The sequence below is a fragment of the Ochotona curzoniae genome, unplaced genomic scaffold (assembly GCF_017591425.1).
Source record: "Ochotona curzoniae isolate NIBS_2020 unplaced genomic scaffold, NIBS_Ocur_1.0 contig_931, whole genome shotgun sequence".
Classification (NCBI taxonomy): domain Eukaryota; kingdom Metazoa; phylum Chordata; class Mammalia; order Lagomorpha; family Ochotonidae; genus Ochotona; species Ochotona curzoniae.
Genome location: NW_024466617.1, coordinates 274500 through 297033, shown reverse-complemented (window position 1 = coordinate 297033; position 22534 = coordinate 274500). Strand labels below are relative to the sequence as shown.

The window sequence follows — 22534 nt, the reverse complement described above, 5'->3', positions numbered from 1 at the left end:
AAATAGAATCGAATTTTACCATTTGCAACCAAATGGTCACAACTGGAGACCATTATGCTAAATAAAATGAACCAATCTCAGAAAGACAAATATCACATATGTGAACTAATAAAGGATGACATCCACAAAAAATATTTTAAAAAATGAAAGTGTATAAGCAAACATGTATAATCTCAGAATTGAAGGATTTAATGCAGCCCAGAGTACCAGGAATCAAAGAAAATCAACAGAATGCTTTTCACTCAAAAAAAAAAAAATACCTAGACAACAAAATATTACAGTTTCTCCCATTGCTTATACCAATAGTGTGTTGATTCATGTGAAAAGCAGAAATTTGAGTCATTTATTTTTCATCTCTAATTGTAATTGATTATTTTATTTTTCATTGCTAATATGAATAAAAGACTGTTTCAATTAACTATTTTTTTAAATTGAATTCATTTTATAGTTTGTAGTTTCAATTCAATTTATTTTTATTGGATTTTATCACTTTTTAAAGATTTATTTATTTATTTTTATTACAAAGTCAGACATACAGAGAGGAGGAGAGACAGAGGAAGATCTTCCATCCGATGATTCACTCCCCAAGTGACTGCAATGGCTGGTACTACGCGAATCTAGGAGCCAAGAACTTACTCTAAATCTCCCATGTGGGTGCAGGTCCCAAGGCTTTGGGCAGTCCTCGACTGCTTTCCCAGGCTATCTGTGGGGAGCTGGATGGGAAGTGGGGCTTCCGGGATAGAACCGGCACCACTATGGGATTCCAGGCTCATTCAAGGCTAGGACTTTGGCCGCTAGGCCATGCCACCGGGCCCGGATTTTATCACTTCTTGTTTCCTGTTCATTATTTCTATTTTTATTAAGTCCTTGATATGCATTAGATCATTTAAGATATTTTGATTGCTTTTAAGCACCTGATGTTATGAATGACCCTTTTAACATGGTTTTGTTACATTTTATAGGTTTTAACATTTTTGTTTTCCTTCTCATTTCTTCAAAAACATTTTTTTTTATCTTACTAATTTCTTTAGTGTCACATAGTTCATGAAGTAGCATTATTTTCTTCAAGAAGGTTTTTTATTTTTTTTATTTCTTCAGAGACACATACATCATTCTGTATCACGTTGTTTAACTTAATGTTGCCATAAATACCCTATTTTTTTTAAGAGCTATTGATTTTGTTCTTTGACTCTTTATTTAAGAGAATGCATAGTAAGTGTGTAATAGATACTATCATATCCACATGTGGAGATGCAATGTAGTATACATCTCTATTTCCAAATCAATGGTGGACTCCCCATGAAACTATTATATGTACCTTAAAAATAGGAGGCTGTTCTGTCTGACATTGTCCATACCTAAAATGTCAGGATACACTTAAATAGAAAAATGTTGCACTTAAGACTGCTCATGAAGGACACTACATAGTCATAATACAGCGGATATCAATGGGAAATAGGAATCTTGGGGAGGAGACTAAATTCAAGAGCCTATGGAACTGTATCATAAAACAATACTAATTATATATAATCATCATGATTGTAAATCAGTTTTAATGTCATGACTAAATTGTTTAATGTCAAAAATATGACACCATTACTAATTAGCATCTGATAAACCACAAGTCTGATATCACAAATCAAGCATTGTGATATCATCAATAACTGTTTTGTTATAAAACTGATATTGTAATTTCATGATTGGTTTTCAACTCAGAATCTCACCATTTTGCCATCATAATTAATTTTGATGTCATAACCCAAATTATAATTGAATAATAGACATATGAAGAATTTTAATGTCATAAGCAATTGATATATCATTTACCATCATCCTAGTTTCATAAATTTGTCATCATGCTATCAAAATTAATTTAATGTCAAAACTACCAATTCAATGTCATAATCAATGTTGAGTTTACAGACCATTATTTTAATCCAAAAAAGCCTCATTGTGGTATTATAATAAAATGGTACATGATAAACCACATTGCTGATATCAGAATCATACTATTTTTGCCATCATTATCAGCGTGGTGACATAAATATATTACTGTGCCATCAAAATCAGTTTGTGATGTCATAACCCAGCCATTGTTATGCTAAACAAAATTGTGATATCATATTAGACAACCATTGTGCTATCACTATAAATTTTGATGCCAAGAATCACCATTGTATTCTAATGACACATTTTTATATCATGAGCAATTCATGTGTGGTGCTCTAAGCAGCAGAGCCAGTAACATGAACAGGGAGAGGGTCTGGCAATGAAACACTGCCAGGAGACCAGTGATGGTAGAAGTCTCTGCAAAGTCTTTCTGTAATGCTCCTTCATCTCTCCTTATTTACTCATCCCTCAAGTCCTAATTTAGCCAGGAAATTGGATTAAGATGAATCCAATTAGTCTAGGTGCTTTTAGCCACAAGCCGAGTTCCTATTCCTGCCGAGGCCAACGAGTGCTTATCAACTCCTTAGCCCACAACAATGTGGTGTGATTCTGATGTCATAAGCCTACCATGAAGATCTCATTAATTTCATCTATCTCATCAAATATTATATATATATAAAACAGTTATATATTTTTTAATTTTACAATATAACTCCATAACCACTGCAATTTCCCTTACCCACGCTTCAATTTCCACTAATTCCCCTTATATAATTACAATATTATGGTCCTTCGTAAGTAGGCAAAAGTTCATCATTCTGCTATTTAAGTGTATCCTGACATCGCAGGTACAGACAGGGTAGAAAACCTATCATTTTTTTTTTGTCAAGCTAAATACATAATAAAGACATCCAGTAATAGTTTTAGTTGAAAACACAGATTTAAGAACGAAGAGGCAGAAAATATAGCATCCATTGTTTTACTCCCCAAATGTTCAAGATCTTTCATTCTAATGTTTCACTCCCTTAGTGGCTGAAACAGCTAGAGCTGAGCTGATTCAAAGACGGGAGCCAGAAGCTTCTTCTGTGTCTCCCACATGCATGAGGGTTCCCAAGACACCGGGCCATCTTCTGCTGCTTTCCCAGGACACAAGCAGCAAGCTAGAAAGGAAGTAGAGCAGCTGGGGCATGAAACAGGGCCCATATGGGATCCCGGATCATGCAAGGCAAGCATTAGCCCCTAGGCTTCCACACCGGGCCTACTATCCCTTTTTAAAAAATATTTATTTTGTTTATTTGAAAGGCATATTTAGGAGCTATGCTAAAGTAACAATATAAGCAAATTCTGGGGGGTGGGGTGGGGTCAGGGAATATCATGGGGCCTATGTAACTATCATATAATGATGATAATAATTTAAAAAGAAATAAAAATAAATATGTCTATATCTGTATTTATATTTCTATGTATATATATACGATCATATCTATATAAAGACAGAGCAAGAGAGAGAGAAAGGGAGAGATTTATATATATACAAATATAGAAAGTCATACTGAGAGTATCTTGCATCCTCTGACACACTACCCAAAATTCTATAATGGATTGGAAATGGCCAGGCTGAAGCCAGATCCAGGAGCATTATCTCAGTCTCCAGCATTCATGCAGAGAGCCAATCACTTGTGCTGTCTTCTGCTGCTTTCTCAGCTGCATTAGCAAAATGCTCAATCAAAAGTGTCACAGAAGCAATCCAAACTAGTGCCCATGTGGAAGCCCCAAATGCAAGTGATAGCTTAATTGACTACACCACAACTCCATCCTCATGACTTGTATTATAGAATGGCTGGTGTTCTTTTTCCTGGCCATGTCTTGACTTATGACTGTAACTATAGCTCTCTTCATCTTTCCTCATAAGCTCACATTATATGCCAATTTAATCTAAGGTTTCCTACTTTTAAATGGTAGCCTAGATGAATAATCTTTTCCAGTCTCAGCTCTGCCCTCATAAATTTGGTATCATAAACTTATAGTGATGTTACAATTTCTTCAAAAACATTTCTTCCAAAATGTCCCATCATGATATGATAATTTCATGTCATAATTTGTTCAAATAGCATAACATTAGCATGGTTCCATTATAACCAATTATAATCAATTTCATACCATAAATAACAATTTTAATGTATTTAGACTTTTAGTGATATCATAATTGCTTTGTGAAAAACAATCATTCTGATATCATCAACATACTACAGTGATGCCTTGATCAATTGTGATGTTGTAAACCTATCACTGTGCCTTCATAATCAACTGTAGTATGATAGACTATTGTGCCATAATAATGAGTTTCGATTACATATGCTACTGTTGTGTTGCCATATAACATTATCTTATAATGACTTCATTGTTTTTACTCACCATATTAATAGTATAAACATAATACTAGGATATGATAATTGAGTAATCATATATTCCATAGTGACCTTGTAAACATGATATTGTGATATCATATTCAATTATGAAGTTATAAATAACAATGGAATTTGGATTAAACAATTTGATTTCAGACTCAATTGATTTGTGACAGACCACACTTCTGATCCTTCTGATTTTACAAATCTTCCTCTGGGTGGAATATGGAATTATAAAGTTAATTATTACGCTGTGGAATCTCAAAGCTAGTACAGTATTTTTTTTTTCTGATACCAGCATTAGATTTTCATGAAATCATATGAGGTCTAAATCACTTGTTTGATATTGATGATCATTCTGATATAAACCTAAAAAAACTAGTACCGTAGTCAATTGAGTAATATGAAAATTCATAGTGACACATAAAACACCCATTGCGATATTAGAATTTATTGTGAAGCAATGAAGTAAATGTGCCACCTTAATCAATTATGATATACTAAATCAACCATTGGGGTGTTCTAAAATTATCCTGCAAGTAAAATCTGGCTGGACAGTTCTTTTCTTGCGACATTTAAGAATGTCATTACATTTCTTTCGGTATCCTAGTGCTCCTTGACACAAAAACACCATCATTAAAATTATCCTCCTCATTTTACTCTAGAAGCTGAATTGTTAACATGTCTCATGTTAAATTTCTTTCATTTTATTACTAAGAAAATTTAAATTCTGAAATCATAAGATATTCTTTCCTCAGAGCTAGAAAGTTTTAGCCATTGATTCTTCAAATAATTTAACCCAATACCAGTTTTTCTCTCCATCTGATCCAAAAAGATGTGAATTTTAGTTTTTCTTTCCTATTAACCCAGAACTTCTGCTCAGTTTGAAGAACCAGTTTGCTATTTCTTTCTGTATTTGTGATTGTTTTCTATTTAAGTTCACTGTTCACTGAGTTCCTCTATCACCTTTCAAGTTGAGCACTGAGACCAACAAGTGCTTTTGATTGTTTGGGTTTGTTTGATCTGGTTATTTTGTTTTCAATCAAAAGTACTGCCTGGTCCTCTTTCTGCCCTCCATTCCTGTGCTGAGACATCCTCATTCTCTAGCCATTTCAGGAAAGCAGGTCCCTATTTTTTCAACATCATCCCAGCCACTTGATTGTACTTGCAAAACATCCAAGCATCTGAGTCTTTTCATCACCATTGTCTATGGAGTGCCACTTCTCACAGGAACAGGATCCCCTAGCACATCTAGTATGAAATAAATGCTTTAAATGTATTTCAGGTTACTTTGAGGTCTTGAAAAATTTGCTACAGAATTACTACAATGACTCCTTTCCCTGCCTCCACCTCATCTGACAGTGTCTCAGATACGCCAGAGTGGAAAATACCAACAAGCTTTTTGGAATGATGTATCAACTCCATTTTCAAAACCTTTGCAGTGATGTTAGGTTATACCTGGAATACATGCAAACTGTGGTACTAAGTGAATTATCACTTGGCTGAACTCTCAGAGTCTGAAGTGTGTTGTGCAGGATCAGAAACACATGTTCACAGGGAAGGATCAGCCCCAGGAATTCACATGGAGTTCCTTCTTCTGGCTGCACTCTGTCAGTTTCAGTGTGACCACTTGCTGCTTAGTGCTCTGCTTTTCTGCTCCATGACCAGAGGTGAAGTTGGCCTAGCCACATAAAGAGCCAGTAAACAAAAGAACAATCTAGTGTGACCTACACTTCTGCTGATTATTCTGAACCATGAGGGAAAAGAAGCATAAAATGTGCTCACACATGTGCTTGTGTGACGTCATCCCCAGCCATTTGTTGTCCAGTCTTCAGTTTTCTAAAAAGAGAAGTGTTTATATGGATGATTCCTCAGCTTCTGCAAGTTGGTAAGATTAGAAAAAAAAAAGGAAACCACTGTGGAGTTTATGTGGGCATCGACACCCTCCACTTCCCATGTGATAACAAAATGCTTTATTACTTGAGATACTTCACCAGCTGCTGTGTGCTAGCCATTCTTTCTTATTCATCTGGATCATATTATCCAGTTTTAGGGCTGCCTAGAGCTCTGTGGAAACCAAAACAAATCTTTCAAAAACTGGCTGTCTTCCCTTGAGTGAGGGTATTTTCATTGAGAGGAAAAGGCAAGGGCAAGTTGAGAGCACCAAAAAGCAGATGCTGGAAAAATGTAAAGTTGATGGTCACCTGTCAAGATCCAGAGTTTGTGAAGGAGCAGTGCCAGGGCACACTAGAGTGCTGATGAGACCTGGGAGGAAGTTGTTCCACTGGTCCAGGACCAGCGACCCCTCACACTATGAGGCGAGCATTACAACCACTACACAGCAATAACATCCGGATGTGTGAAGCAACTTCTTTATCATCTGTTGAGTGTTGAGCTCAGAATTTTGATATATTTTAAATGCAGAAATGCTGATTTTATATTCTTGTTGCACATATAAGTCTCACTTGATAGTTCTTTTATCATTAAGAAAGAAATGTGATTCCATTTCCTCTGTCCCTTATAGTTTGTGAGAGGAAATATTTACCATTAAAATTGTTCTGATTATTTCCTGGCTGTTTTCAAGATCTATTCAAGTGCTTTTCCTTAGTCCTTTGGTTGTGATATGTGTAATTTCTATGAGTTTCCCTGCTTGAAGTTGGTTTCATGTTTTGAGTACACAGAATGATATGTTCTTGGTAAACATAGAAACACTTTTAGTCATGAGTCCTTGGAAATATTTTTCACCACCCTTTCCTCACTTTTGCTGGTTTTCCAAAGATGTGAAGTTTCAATGTTTTGTTATATTTTTTCCTTGACTTCTGAGGTTCTGTTCAATTGTAAAAACACGTATTTGTTTTTCATTTATTTGTAACTGGTCACTGTTTTCTATTCAAGATCCCTGGCTCTCTGCACATGAGGTTTTGTCTTGTTTTGCCTGTTTGTTTGTTTGTTTGTTTGTTTTAGTATCTGCTTTATACAGTGATTCAACTTCATTGCTCAATCTTTTAAAATATGTTTGTAAAGACTTAATTTTTACTGTAAAGCAGATTTAGAGAGAAGAAGAAATGCAGAGAAAAGCCTTCTGTCTGCTGGTCCACTGTCCAAGTGGCCACAGAGCTGAGCTGATTTGAACCAGCAGCCAGGAGCTACTTCTGCATCTCCCATATGGGTGTAGGATTCCAACGCCTTTGGGTCATCCTTGACTTCTTTCCGGGATACAAGCAGGGGTCTGGGAGGGAAGTAGAACAGCGGGGATATAACCTAGGTCCCCTAAGCCATCCCAGCACGTGGAAGGCAAGGACTTTAGTCACTATGCTGTTGTTCTGGACCCCTGCTTAGTCTTCTTATCTTCCCGTTTTACTGAGACTTCCAAGATTTCTAGCCATTTTATGAGAGTGTGCACTCACATCTTATGCACCTTTACAATCGCTTGTTTAAAGTGTTGAAGAGCCCAACATCTAGGGTTTCTCCTCTCCAGTGTCTATGAAATACCATTTCTTCCAGAAACAAAATTTTCTGCTTCTCTCTTTGCTGGATCTTATGGGATGTATTTCACTCACTATTACTGTAATCATAGAAAATCTGCTTCATATCTTTAGATTAATGTGGCTTCTACTATTTAGGCCAGTAATGCTTAGATGTGTATGATTCCCAAGAACACACCAGCCTGGATCCTGATCATGCAAGGTGAGGATTTAGCCACTGAGCCAATATACCATGTCCTCAAGTGCAATTTATATAAAGGAAAAAAAAATCACAGTCATACACTTATAACAGTACTCTTTCGTTACCATGTTCCAAGAGTGTACCTTAATAGTATTAATGTTTCTGTAGCTTTTGTGATTTAGCTTTTGAATATCTCTGTTGCACAAATGAATCCAGTTTAGAGCATTTAAACCAACTTCTGCAGTTCAAGTAAGTGTAGAAACAAAACTCAAAGTAGAAAATTTCTGCTTTGAACATTACAATATACTGTGATCTCATTTACATAAGGTGACCCAAACAGGAAAATTCGTGGAGGAAACAATAACAGAGAGGTTATGGAGCACTGAAGGGAGAGGCAAGTGCGCAGGCAAAGTTTAATGAGTACAGCATTTCTGTTTGGGCTAATGAGAATGTTCTGCACATACACAAGGGTGACAGTTACACATTGTAAATGTACACAATACTTAAAACTTTAAATGGTGGAATTTGTGCTGGAGTATACTTTAACACAGAAAAACTCACATGAACATTTGATTTTGTTGGAATATAGTACAAAGTCTTGCCATGGTTTTGTCCTCAGACTGGCTATGTACTCATTCTTGCATTCATCTAACAAATGTGCATACATGTCTAGACATAATCTTCAGTTCATCAGGATCTCATCCACACCACTCATGTTCATACTTCCTGAAATCCGGACATTCAGGATCTCCACAAAAATCACAGGTCCTGCCAGCACAAGCTTCTGCCTTGTCCTTGTCCACTTCTATATGCGTCCACGTTGTATATGCAGGTTGCATCCTGTACCATCCCAGTGGGGCTGCAACTGCCCACATAGACTCACAGGTCACCTAAGAAGCTGATAGAGGGCATTTGGCCACATCTCCATCTTTCCTGTCCTTTTGATACCAGATATCCAGTCTCAAGCTCCTACATATTCAAAACAAAAAACATTTTCTAAAATGCTACACTGGCTATTGAAGACATATTCATCAGGTTTGCTCAAAGGTCATCAGTTTTTTCTACAAGCAAATTTACTAGTTTTTCCGTGTTTACTTTCCCCAGGTATGTTTTGCAAAGCACATATAAACATCATTGCATGCAAATGAGGACACACCCATGTGAATGTGTGTGTACCTTCTGATGACTTTGTCCAGTTTGATCTGCTCTCTCAGGTTTTGTGGTTCTTATCTGCAGGCTTGTTTAATTTGGGCTGTCCTTTGAAACAATGTGACTATGTAATTGATGCATGAGGTAGTCTTATCAAGAAGCGGACCGAGAACAGAAGCACTAATAAGTGTGGTTCTATAATATATTAGCTATCTGGCTTGCCTAACAGGAGGAACTCACTTGGTTTGAAACCTGGTGATGGGACGGACTATTGGTGTTTTTGTCTTTAATAACGCAAAATGCCAGTCCTCATGCCACTGACACCAGGAAGCCCCATCTGTAACACCAAGGTGGCCCGACACTCTGCCAGGATTTCACCTATCCAACAATATCCCATCCTCAGGTTTCTGGGCACCTTTCTGACCTTCAGCTTGTCTTTACTTTACACCGAGAGTATGAAAGCACGTCCGGAGCCTTTCCACAGGACTAAAACCTAGTAGGGCACAACAACAGATCCAACAAATCTCGAGGCCTTAGTTGAGGTCACCTTCAGGGGCAAGAGACATGTATGCAACTGCATGGATGGCTTTGGGTAAAGTGCCAAACCCTGGGTGCATCAGGGTTCCACAATTCAGACACAGGGTCTGCTGTTTTCCTACCCTGACCTGACAAGTTGGGCATTATAAGCTACTTCTGACACACACTAACAAAAAGTCAAATCAAAGTGTCCAGTGGCCAAGAACAAGAACTCCCATATGAGATACACTCATCCCTAATGGCTTTTTAACAAACTGTGTCACAATGTCCATTCTATTTTTTGTTTTTATGCTAACATGCCATGTGACAATGACTATTATCAAGAGAATGGATAGCAAGTTCTGCTATTTTGTGAGTGAAAGGGAATTCTTGAGTATGTTTGGTGGGAATGTAAATTAAAACAGCCATTATGGCACAGAGCATACAGCCACCTTATGAGTTTAAAAATGAACAAAAATACACACAGTTGTAATTCAATATAGCATTTTTAGTAAAATGTTAAACACCTGACACATGATGAAACGTTTTTGTTCTATGGTGTTCTAATCATTTACCTAGTACACAAGTGTTACTTGTTTCAAAACAGGAAGAATCAAATGATTACACCCCCTCTCTCAGAGAAAGACAGTCCCACTCCAACAAATAGAAAAGTTAAGCTAGGTGATTCTAAGAGGGTGCTCCCACACTGCTTCTGCTCTCTGAACCTTGAAATCTGGAGGCAACATGGTTTTCTAGCATCAACACTTTCCTCTTCCTCTCATGAGGTGGAATAGTGCTTGATCTTGCCCTGCTCTTGGTCAACTCAGATTGTTGATAAATGGCCTTGACCTTTCCTATGTCCTCGGATCCCCAGCAGACAAGAATGTGCAGATGCAACTTGCCTACTGCCCCCACAAGAGCAGTAAGTCATGCCACATAATACAGAGAATTACTTGAGCTGGTAGAGCACTTGCTCAGCAGCCAGGAGATAGGGAATGAACATCCACATTCTCCATGCTTGCCCCAACAAGCAGAAGGAAGGACTGGGACCACTGCTTGCATGTCCACTTTTTGCCTGTTTCCTCCTGTGCAATGGCTGAAAATACAGCACAGACCTGGAGAACACAAGGCAAAGCCACCATACTATGGAAATGGTGGCCCCTTCTGGTCAAGGGATGTGAAAGCTAAGCACAAAGTGCACTAAGTGACCATCAGGAAGGTTAAACCAAGGGAGAAAATCCAGAAGAAGGATGTCCTTGTGAACTCTTTGTGCAGAGCTCTGCCCGGGTTACATGTGATTTAGAATATATGCATCACATTTTAAGAACAATTAACAAACCAGAAGGGATGCACAATGATTAATATCTAACACATTGTCATATGGATCAATCACTGGGATTGCAGGTTACATTTCTTAAATACATATTTCAAATCAACAGAAGACTTCTGAAGTCAAATCAATGAATTCTAACAATTCAAAGAAAACATTCATCACCTTCACCTCTTTCCTTATCCTTCCTAGAAACTTACTGTTCTCAGAACTATTGCTTAATTCCTGGCTCTAATGTTGGGTACCCATAATAGGATATTTCATGGAACTATAAAGTGATTCCAAGTATCTTCAATTGTCAGAAATAATTATTACCATTTTGCTAAAAGAATCTTGTTCCTTAGGTTGTTGAAAGCACTTCATTCCACATGATTTCACTTTCTCTGCAGCCAAAGCTCAGTATTACAAGGAGTAGTTTTAGGTATTTAATATGTGCTGAAGTACCCATAACCTAAAATTAACCTCTGTAGATTGCTTATATTGTGGTACCAAAACATGTAGTCTAGAATAAAAAGGAAGAATTTATATTTTTGGCCAAGGCTCCCCATAATACTAACGCTAATGATGGTATTGTTTCAATTTTCTTTTTCATATTCATTTTGTTGAAAACTGTGTCTGACTTGCTTCTCTATTACTTTGTAAAAGGTGTTTGAAAGAATTTAGCATATCAATTTATTTGCAAAATGCTAAAATTACTATTTCATTAACCAAGCAGTTAATTTTTTTCTAAAAAATAATTTTTATTTCATTGGTCAAATGACAGCAAACACTGAAATGATCTAAATGTTGAACAGGAAAACTATCCACAATGAATAGACTCTTAACCAGGAGAAATATCTACTAGAAACCCTTGAGTCAGAAATTTCTTAGGAAATAATGTTTCCTATGTTAGCCAAAAAGAAAAAAAAAAAGAAAAATATCTTTGCATCGCATTATGTACTAGAACCATGAATAGCAGGCAATAATCAAAATGAAAAAGAGTAAAAAATTATTAGCAAACCTTTTTGAAACTTGATAAAATTATGTCACAGTTTCAACTTAGACAACATGCATATTTCATTTTTCCTGAGCTAACATAGAATAATTACTTAATTTGAGAAAAAAACAAGAACCTATGCAACCTATTCAATATGAACCTTGTTTTAGAGAAATATGATAAATTATAAAATAAAAGTTTTTGCAAACGTAAAAAACTGTGAATGTTTTCGTGAGGATGGTATCAGCAGTCAGATACTTTTCCATGCAGAGAACGAGTAGCCTGAACCAGGATATCTTGTGAAAAGGATGTGTGCCTGTAGACAATGTGTGCCTGTAGATGATGTGTGCCTATAGACAGCATTTCTCTGCTAATTGTATGTTTAAAGGACGCCATAGCAAATATCCAATGAGTCCCAGGAATTTGCTGAAAAGTTTTTTTTTATTTTTTTCAGCCCTGCAAAATCTCTCTCGGGTTGTGTGTTTATGTGTGTGTGTGTGTGTGTGTGTGTTTATGTGTGGATAGGTGGGTTTTTTGGAGTGTGTGTTGTAAACTTATGGAGTCTGTTTTTTTTCTGTTATTGCACTTATATTAACCCTCAGAATGCTGACTAACCTACAGTCCCAACTGTATAAGCAAGAAGAATGAAACCACACGGCAGAGATATCAGAATGGAAAACTGGGAGGATCTGCATTTTCCAATTCCTGGAAGCCCTGAAAAGAGATAGATTGCTTGGTATCAAAATTTCTTAAACTGCAGTTCAATTGCATAAGACTTGATGAATTTAATACTGTGTTGAATGCAGGAAAAGGCAATAGCTCAATACACATTGTATTACCTGAAAGAATATATTTGGAAGCAGTTCGCTTATCTTCTCAGTTAGCACTCCAGCATGCAGTGATACGAATATCCCTGCTGATCAGAACAAAGGGGCTGAGACAGGAAAAACCCAGTTCGAGGAACATTTTGGTATTTAGTATTGCTGATTCCTCTGACAGTGTGATTCCTGTGTAGAGGGAGAACATGAAATCTGCCCAATAAGACAACAGGAAACAGGTCATAAGAATGAGTATACTCTGAGTGGCTCTGATCTCTGGGCTGGGATATTTGGCACATCTGGAGCTCTGGAGGTAGAGAACACGCTTGTGATGTTTGTACAGATAGAGAGCCATGTACACAATGCTTCAGCCCTTTAGAGTCTGAAAGGTGAGGTCCCGAGGAGCCATGAGGCAGAGGAAGAGCCACCTGATGATTTGTGGAGCTGGCAGCATGTAGCAATATCTAAAGTAAATTCCAACAGCAGATCTGTTCACATTGTTGCTTATTGTGATATAGTGGAGCAAGTTAGAGCTTATGAGAAAGCTAAAGACCCAGAAGAGGAGGAGGTAGGGAAGAACCTGCCATGCAGTGTGTGGTTTTGAACTTTTTCCACAAGGTGTTCCTGGGACTGATGGTGATGGCCTGGACTATACTGAGGAGGCATGTGGTGCAGATGGAGAGACTTCGAGCCACCCTACTCAGGTAAAATACTATTTTACAAAACATGTCACCTAGTAGGAAGTTACTAAAATGAAATACCATGCTTATGTTTCCGATCCATAAGCTACAAATAATAACAATATTTGAAATAGCCATTTGAATGAGGATAAGATCTATGGAAGTTTTCTCACGACTCATCACTAAAGCACGTACATGTTTGAAAAGCATGAAAATATTTCCTACAATTCCAGGTCCTGTGAGAGAGAGGAAGCTCATTTTCTGGATTAGGTGTCTCTGTGTCATTTTATGACTTTATGAAATGACCTAGAGAAAACTTGAAGAACACTAAGTAGTGAGCATGACAGTTTCAAATCAGTGGATGTGCTCTGGGCTTAGTGAAAAGAACAGTATCTGTGCAAGAACATGTGCATAGTTCATTCCTCCTTTATGGCATAAAACTCATCAATCATTTAGAGCTATTAATTTTATTTTGAAAAGCAGATTTGAAAAAAAGAAGGAGAAACAGAAACACAAGTCTTCAATCTGCCAGTTCACTTACGTTCCAAATGAATGCAATGGCCAGAGTTGAGCCAATCTGAAGCCAGTCCATAAATAAGAAGAATCAGAAGTGAAGCAACCAAAACTAGAACTAACTTCCAAGTGGAACAATGGTGCTGCAAGTTTAGGATGAGCCTGTTGAACCACCGTGCTGGCTCAAGTGTCTCATCTATACTTGGTATGTTTCATTTATCCTCTTTCTGCTAAAACAAAGATGGTGAGAGCTGCAATTTAAAAATAAATTTTGTGTTAGTGCATTATCCTGATTTTTCACAAAAGCCTTTGATATATGATTTATTTCCAAATTTACTAGAAGTTTCTGGGAAGAAAGGTGAGGATTCAGTTACAACAGCATTTCATCAGTTCTAAACCACGTTCCTGAGCTCCTTGCTTTTCAGAGCTCACATTCAGCAACTTACCCATCTGGTCTGTGCTGCATGGACATGCTGTTACCACTCCTCCAGTGAATTTTGGCAAATCACCCAGGCACAAAAGGAGAAACACTGCATGTTCTCACTTACTTATGGACGTGAAAATTTCATAGTAAAAATGTCAACCACACACAAGTAGTTGCATAAGAAGGAAAGGAAATAGAATGGACAGAAGGCTGAGGTTCAACAGGAGAAGCAATGATGACATTCTATAGCTCAGCAAAATATGCATGATGAACAACAATTAATGCTTGTTTCAGAGTAGCCCTTAGAGAGGATTTTAAAAGCTCCCAACACAGGGAAATAATAAACTGAGAGGTAATTAAACACAGCAGTAGTCATGTTCTGCTTTTTTCACATTGCATCTGGGACTGAAATGTTATGCTGTACCCTGTGAATTTATGCAATTAATATATGTACATTGGCAATAAAATCTAAACTGAAGAAGCATATGTACCTTTAATATGAGAGGTAGCATCTCAGAAGAACTACACTTGACCTTTTCAATCTCATCGCCCAGAAGTTAACAGAGAGTAACAAAAAGGCCCCTTGCCCAAGGTGGGAGAGGCAAAGCTGAGGCATCTTCTCCGCTCTTCCTCTGAGGGATATCAGAGGAAAGGTTTTGTCAGGGCTTTGTTTTCTCTGTTTTGTTTTCCTGTGTACCTTGTCCTTACTCTCCATCTTCTTAGGGAACACTACCATGTATGACCCTAGAAATATAATCTGAATCACTCAGACACTGACTTTTCATCTGTAACAGGATGGTGCTTTCTATCACCAAGTTTTACTGTGAGAATTAAATGGGTAGATGCATGCAATGCTTATGTCAGTGCCCAACAAGAAAAAAACTGATTTCTAAACACACCTGTTTTGTTATGTGTCCTTACACTAATCCTCACATTTCACCATTCTCTATACTTAGGTACTATGCCATATTGTGAGTCAAAAATAATTTTAAAAAATAATTGTAAAATCCACAAACAACTGAGGGACACTAGAAAAAAAAAGACACTAAAATGAAAGAAAAAAGGAGCCTGTGAGAGCAAGAGCTTCCCATCCAGGCTGAGAGGCCACTGCTGCCTGATGCCCACAGTCTCGCTCACACCTATGAATTGGAGAAACCTCAGGCTCAGAGCATCAATGGTTTTACTGCACAGAGTCTCCTTCCAGGGCCAAACAAACAGGTGCAACTGGTTGCACTGGAAAGTGATAGCCACCCTCTCGCTGGGCACCCACAACTTCCTCTTCCACAGGGAAGCTGAGACACTTCACAATTTCATCCCGACCTTGAACATCCCTTATTGGAATAGCTTCCAATTCTAGAGCAAAGGCAGCTATCCCTGCACTCAAACACTCAGCCTCACTCACCTGACCAGTCTGCAGGGCTGTAGCAGAGCAGCACAGCCAGGCCTGTTTATCCCTGCTTGAGTCCCAGTACTCAGGGACACTCTCAGTGCTGTCAGCACGTAGGTGTGATGAGTTTGGCTCCTTTTGCATGCTCTGGATCCCTGGGACCAGCTCTGTCCTCTCCCTTGGTGAACACTTTACTGTCAAGTCCAGAAACATCCTGATCCTAATTACACTGAACCTGCACTAATGAGCAGAAGGCAGTGTGATGATGAGCAGGTCTCAGAGGGTCCAGGTTCCTTGGAGTTGGCTATGACCTCATCCTACCTCTGCCACTAACCACCGAGACTCATAAGCCAACTTGGAAGAAGTATCTGAGAGTCAGAAGTGGTCACTTCCTCAAGTTAGCTTTTTGGTTTACAGTGTTTTTAGTGTCTGAAAAAGCACATTAGAAACAGTTTTTAGGTTGATTGGTAACACAACTTACTTTAAATTTCACAATCTCTTGACTTATTTGCTAATATATATATATGTGTGTATTCATATAGCTATATAAAGCATTTTTATTCTGAAATGAAGATATTAAAATATATAAATTATATTTAAATATTATTAAACATAATATATAATTCATATTTATTATAAAAGGATCAGGTTTACAGAGAGGAGGAGAGACAAAATGAAAATCTTCTATCCACTGATTCACTTTCTCAGTGGCTGCAATGGTTGTAGTCAAGCCTTTGTGAAGCCAGGAGCCAAGAGATTCTTCTTGGTCTCCTATGTGGGTGTCATGGCTCACGTCTTTGTGTCATTCTCCACTGCTTGCCATAAGCAGGGATTTTGATGGAATGTACAACAACTGGGACATGCACCACTGTTACTATGGGATCCTGGTGTTTGTGAGCCAAGATTTTATCCATCGAGCCATCACACCATGCCCTTTACTGATATACCTTTATGTTATCCATGTCAATCATACATAGAAAAATATACAGAGAAAATGTTAAAGGGCCTGGTGGGTACATAGTGCCTAAAGTCCTCACCTTGCATACTCAACAATCCCATATGGGCACTGGTTCATGTTGCTGCTGCTCCACTTCCATTCCAATTTTGTTTCTATGGCTTGTCAAATCAGTAGAGAATGGCCCAAAGGCTTGGCACCTGCACTCAAAATAACATCCTGGCTCATGGCTTCTGAACTCTTGCTACTGTAGACCTTGGGTGAGTGAACCAGCACATTGAAGATATTTTCTTCCTATTTGACTTTTTTTCCATCAAACTTGACTTTCAATAATAATAAATAAATCATAAAAAATGAAAATGCTAAAAACACATAGAAGAGTAGTTGCATTTCTCCTGTTTTCACACAGTGAAGTTTTTGTGTGTTATTGAGCTGTCTCAATTGTTTTTGCTTCATAAGTGTTTTCCAAAAGATAGTAAATCAACAGTGTGTGCAGTAGGAAATAGACATTTTCCAATGCCTTATTATTACTTGTAAGTTTCACTCAAGTACTTGTATTTGCCTACCTGCAATCAAGGAGGACAAGTTTCAAGTTGTAGTGCACTGCCCAGGTATCTTGTGGAACATCTTGTCTGTCATCTGAGCCAGCCTGTTAAATGAGAGGGAAGAGAGGTTCATATGCTCTCCAATTGTCGTGAATGCATGTGCTGGCCCCTTAACATAGCTTGTCTAACATGTTACAATGAAAGCATCTCCAAATATCCTTCCTGAACATCTTAGAAGTCCTCCATATTGACCATTAAATCCACAGAGTGCTAGAATAAGACTTGGCCTTGGAATTCATGTCCAGAAGAGGGGTGGTCCTGCCTACTGGTGCTGTTTCCTAACCAAATGATGGTTACAGCACAATAATCTGGACTTACAGCACATTGAGACATTCCTTTATGATGTTTGTGCTTCTGTCCGTGTGTATTTCTTTAAATTGTCCATTACCCCAGTTATGTTTCTGGTTCTTGATTATCCAATTCTGCAGTTACAGTCCAGACCTCTCTGTGAGGAATGTGTGGCCTCATTATCAGGATTACATATTATTTCTGGTGCCTAAAAAAAGCCATTTTAGAAATGGCCTGTCTCTCATCTGTGCAATAGGCAGCAAGGAGAAGGCTGGAGGCAAGTTCACACTGGGTACGCTGTTGTGAGGACTAGCTTGAGAGAACCTGCTCTCCTACCCACCCATGCACTCTTTGCTCAGTGGTCAGCCCAGACCCTGCTGCAACAGAATGTGCTTTCCCGTGGAGACATAGCTGTGACCTCATGGTTAAATGGTACTGTTCTGACCAGAAGATGGTCTGTGTTTCTGTCACTTTGGCCAGGTAAGCAGAGGTAGGAGGAGACTCAGCAGAGCCTCTTGCAGGCCCTGCCTTTCCTCACACATCATTGAGCTCACACTGCTGTGCCCTCTGCTGATGACAGCAGAGTCTCACTGTCTACTGAGTCTCACGCAAACTTGTCTGAGCTGGACTGGGGACCCCTTCTCCCACTTACCTTACACTTGTCCACTGTTCAGAGTCCCTTCATCAGTTATCAGATCCCCTTCAACTCTAGTCTGTGGCTGCCACAGCGGCACAGGCTCTGTATGCCAGCTTTGTTCAGACACAGAGATGTAGGCACCAGGAATTTCCTAACAAATCACTGGGTTTCTCATGTTTCTGTGTTATGTGTGTGGGAAGCTGAATTCAAGTATTAATAAGGAATTGGACTTTATGCTGTATTCATTTTTATTTGGCACTATTTTACTCAGTACTAAAGCAACTGAGGAAAATAAGACAAATATCAGTACTGCTGTCTTAATCAAGGTAACAGTTTAGGAAACGGGTTTTAGTTTTGAATGCAAGGAACTTAGATGTGAGAATAGCAGGAAGTTACAGAGATGCAGAAGGAAGGAGATTTAGCCAAACTAATTTTTTTCAGCCCCTGAGGTGACCAACGGGGCTTCCCTGCAGTGCCAGGCTTACCAGGTCTTTGGTACAAAATGGAACCTCATTATACAAGCTAGATACGTAAAGAGGTGGACCTGTGACAGGTGAGAAGATTGTAGAATGTTGTGCTATAGGGATCTGAGGCATTCAAGACTTTACTTGTACACAATGGATGCTGAAGTTTATGCTTGGATGCTCTGGACAAGACTCTAAATTAATAACTCATTAGTGAAAGAAATAGAAGAACCCTTCAATCATTATAGTGCAAGCAGTAACTTTAAGCTCAATTGTTTGTGGCAACAATGAAGAAACTATTTGAGAAGTCAGAATAGCATAGTACCTAGAATTTGGTTCTGACTTTAATAGTGTGGTGAGCTCCTGATTAAGCAAACCCTTTGACATGGCTAGTGGATAGGTTGTACACCTGCCATTCCTATGGGAAAATCATTTGAATTTCCATATCCTGGGTTTGGTTTTAGGCAGAGCTGACTCTTTCAGGGTACTGTGGAATAACCAAAAGATATGAAGTCTTTGTCTAGCTCCCTCCTTTTTTGACTCTGCCATTTAGGTTAATTGAAAAGAAATTAAATAAACAAACAACCTGGGAATGCAGAAAAATTCACTCATTGCAAAGTGAATTGGAAATTGCTTCTCATTGGAAAAACCTGACTCTATCCAAATTGACATGAAAAGGGGAATCAAAGCTTAGGAAATAATTGTGAGAAATTTGAGTAAAAGTCCTGCTCAAGGAGAATCAACACGGTGGGATAGGGCAAGGACACCTTTAAACAGATGGATAAGCTTTTAATAAGGGTGAAGCAGAGAGGACACATTCCCGTAAATAGGAGAGGACAGAACAACAGCAGAGGGGTACAAGGAGATGAACAGACACAGGAAAGCAGTTCACACAATGGTGTGGTGTTGCACTGACTGATACTCCAGCGGAATTCAACTAACGATGATCTGAACTCCACCAGCAGCTGGAACTCCATCAGCAACCAGGTGGGAAGGGACTTTCACTTTGAGATTGGGAGGTGAACCAAGAAAAGGAACTGTCCATCCTGCTGGTCTGTTTGACTTTACCCAGGAGCAGAGACAGAGCAGCAGATCATAGTAGTGGTACGTCAGATGCAATTTTATACACTGTGGCAAAAGTTTTAGGACTGCATGGGACAGCAGTAACTGTGCATGGGCTGAACTCAAAAGAACTCACCAAGTTCCCTGGATTGCAGTGTACCACAAGAAAACAATACCAACTGTGGCGTCATACAGGTCAAAATAGGTCCGTGTGGCACCCAGTCCTAATGTTCAATAGGTTTCTGGCAAGATCAGCACCACCAACAACCTAGGTATATAGAACATCTGATGTCTTGGGCCAGGCGCAGTGGCGCAAGTGGTTAAGGTCCTCGCCTTGCACGCCCGGTATCCCATATGGGCGCCGGTTCTATCGCGGCAGCCCCGCTTCCCTTGCAGCTCTCTGCCTGTGGCCTGGGAAAGCAGTCGAGGACAGCCCAAAGCTTTGGGACCCTGCACCTGCGTGGGAGACCCGGAAGAGGCTTCTGGCTTCGGATTGGCATAGCATTGGCCATTGTGCTCACTTGGGGAGTGAATCATCAGACAGAAGATCTTCCTCTCTGTCTCTCCTCTCTGTATATCCACCTTTCAATAAAAAAATAATAAGAATAAATCTTTAAAAAAATAGAACATCTGATGTCTCCATAATCCTGGGATCTGCTTTAACGGGAAGTGGGAGAAAGGTAGCAGAGACAACGGTGCAGTCAGCGCAGTTTCACAGGAGGTGGAGATAGGTGAGCCAGGAGCTGGGGCTATTGAGTTCTTCGTGAAAATCTAACATAAGGACCCAGACCTGGACCTCGCTGGAAGGAATGTCACAAGTGGCTGCAAGCAAAAACTTGTATACCAACTGCAATAAGTAAAATCAAGCTGTAGACTTGCGGGTGACACAGCTTAGAACTCTGCACCAAGGAGAAGAATCTGCTACCCAGAAGTACAGTGACCAAGAGCAAAAGAAGAGACAAAGGCACAATGGCTATTACTAAAAACTCCCCTGCAAATAAGCAAAAGCCATTGCCAACCTCAGAGTTCACTGAGGAAGACATCGAGAAAATGGGGGACACAGAATTCAGAAAACTCATTTTAAAGTTTCTGACCAACAATGAGAAGCACATACAAGAGTTGAAAGAATTTAAGGAATCTTTTCGCAAGCAATAGCAGCAAGAAAGCAAAACAGGGCTGATATATTAAAAATTAAGAACATAGTAGAGCAAATTAAAAGTAAGGGGAGAGTCTCCAAAATAGAATGATGCAAGAAGAATGGATCTCAGAATTGGAATATATTTTCTGTCCTCAGGGAGAAATAAACAAAAAGCTGGAGGCAGAGCTGGATCAGGCCAAAAAAATAAAAAAAAAAAAAAAAGGAATTCAAGAATTGAAAGCCAATATTGAGAGACCAAATATAAGAATTATGGGAGTCCCAAAAGGTGCAGAAAGAGAAACTGGTCTTACACATATATTTAATGAAATAATAAAGGAAAATTTCTCTAATTTAGAGAAAATTGGGAAGGAAGATCCAGGAGGGGCACAGAACTCCCAACAGGCCTGATCAAAAGTGATCTTCACCAAGGCACATGATCATCAAACTCTCTTCAATTGAACATAAGGAAAAGATCTTTAAATGTGCATGTGAAAAAAACAATTGACATATAAAGGAATGCCAATTAAAGTCACAGGAGATCTCTCACAAGAAACTCTACAGGCAAGAAGAGAATGCAATGACATATTCCAGATTCTAAAAAAAAAAAAAAAAAAAAAAAATTTGTCAGCCTAGGATAACATATCCCGCAAAGCTTTCTTTTGTCTTTGAAAAAAAAGTAAAATTCTTCCACAGTAAAGAAAAGTTAAAAGAATTCGCTTCATACAAACCTGACCTAAAAATTATATTTCAAGATGTTCTCTTGACAGAGAAAAGGAATGGCACCAAGCAAAACCGAAGGCAAATGTGAAGAATACCCCAGTAAAATGACAACAGAAGACTAAAGCCAATGAACAAACCATTCCTGAAATGACAGGACCAAAGTACCACCCATACACATTAACCCTGAATATAAATGTCTTAAGCTCAATTGAACATCATAGATTAGTAGACTGGATTAAAAAAACAAAACACATCTATTTGTTGTCTAGAAGAGACACATTTCATCAACAAAAATCAGCAGAAACTACATTGCATGGGTTTTGATGTTTTCTGTTAGTTTCATCTCTTCAAAACTCTTCTGATTAAATTCAGCAATGACTCATAGACCATACATTAGCATCATTTTCTGCAAAAAGGTTCTTGATTTTCATTTCTTCAACTACAGGTGAGTCATTCAGTAGCATATTATTCAATATCATGGTGGTGTTAATTTCTTTTTTCTTCCTGGTGTTGATTTTGTTTTGTGGCTTTTCATTTATGGGGATGTATAGTAGCTGTGTAATGGAGACTGTCATATCTAGTATCATGTTATTTAACTTCATTGCTTTGTAAATTTCTATTTTTTCCTATTTTTGATTTTGTATTATGACTTTTCGTTTCAGGGGATGCACAGAAGCTGTGAAATAGAGACTAACATATCCTGATGTGAAGGTACAATGCAGTATTCATCTCTACTTCCAGACAAAGATGGACTTACAATGAAACTCTTTACTGTATCTTGACAATAGGATGCTGGACTCTCTGCCATTGTCCATGCTTGCAATGATGGACATATGACAGGGTATGAAGAACTACACTTTATTTACAATATAAGGGAACTAGGTATTGGGTGGGGAATTGGGGAACTG

At 38.5% G+C, this 22534-nt stretch overlaps 1 pseudogene; it reads right to left on the bottom strand.

Annotated features, from left to right (window-relative positions):
* Positions 1-12811: 12811 nt before the first annotated feature.
* On the bottom strand, positions 12812-13718 carry LOC121166226 (annotated as a pseudogene).
* Between the last annotated feature and the right edge of the window lie 8816 nt (positions 13719-22534).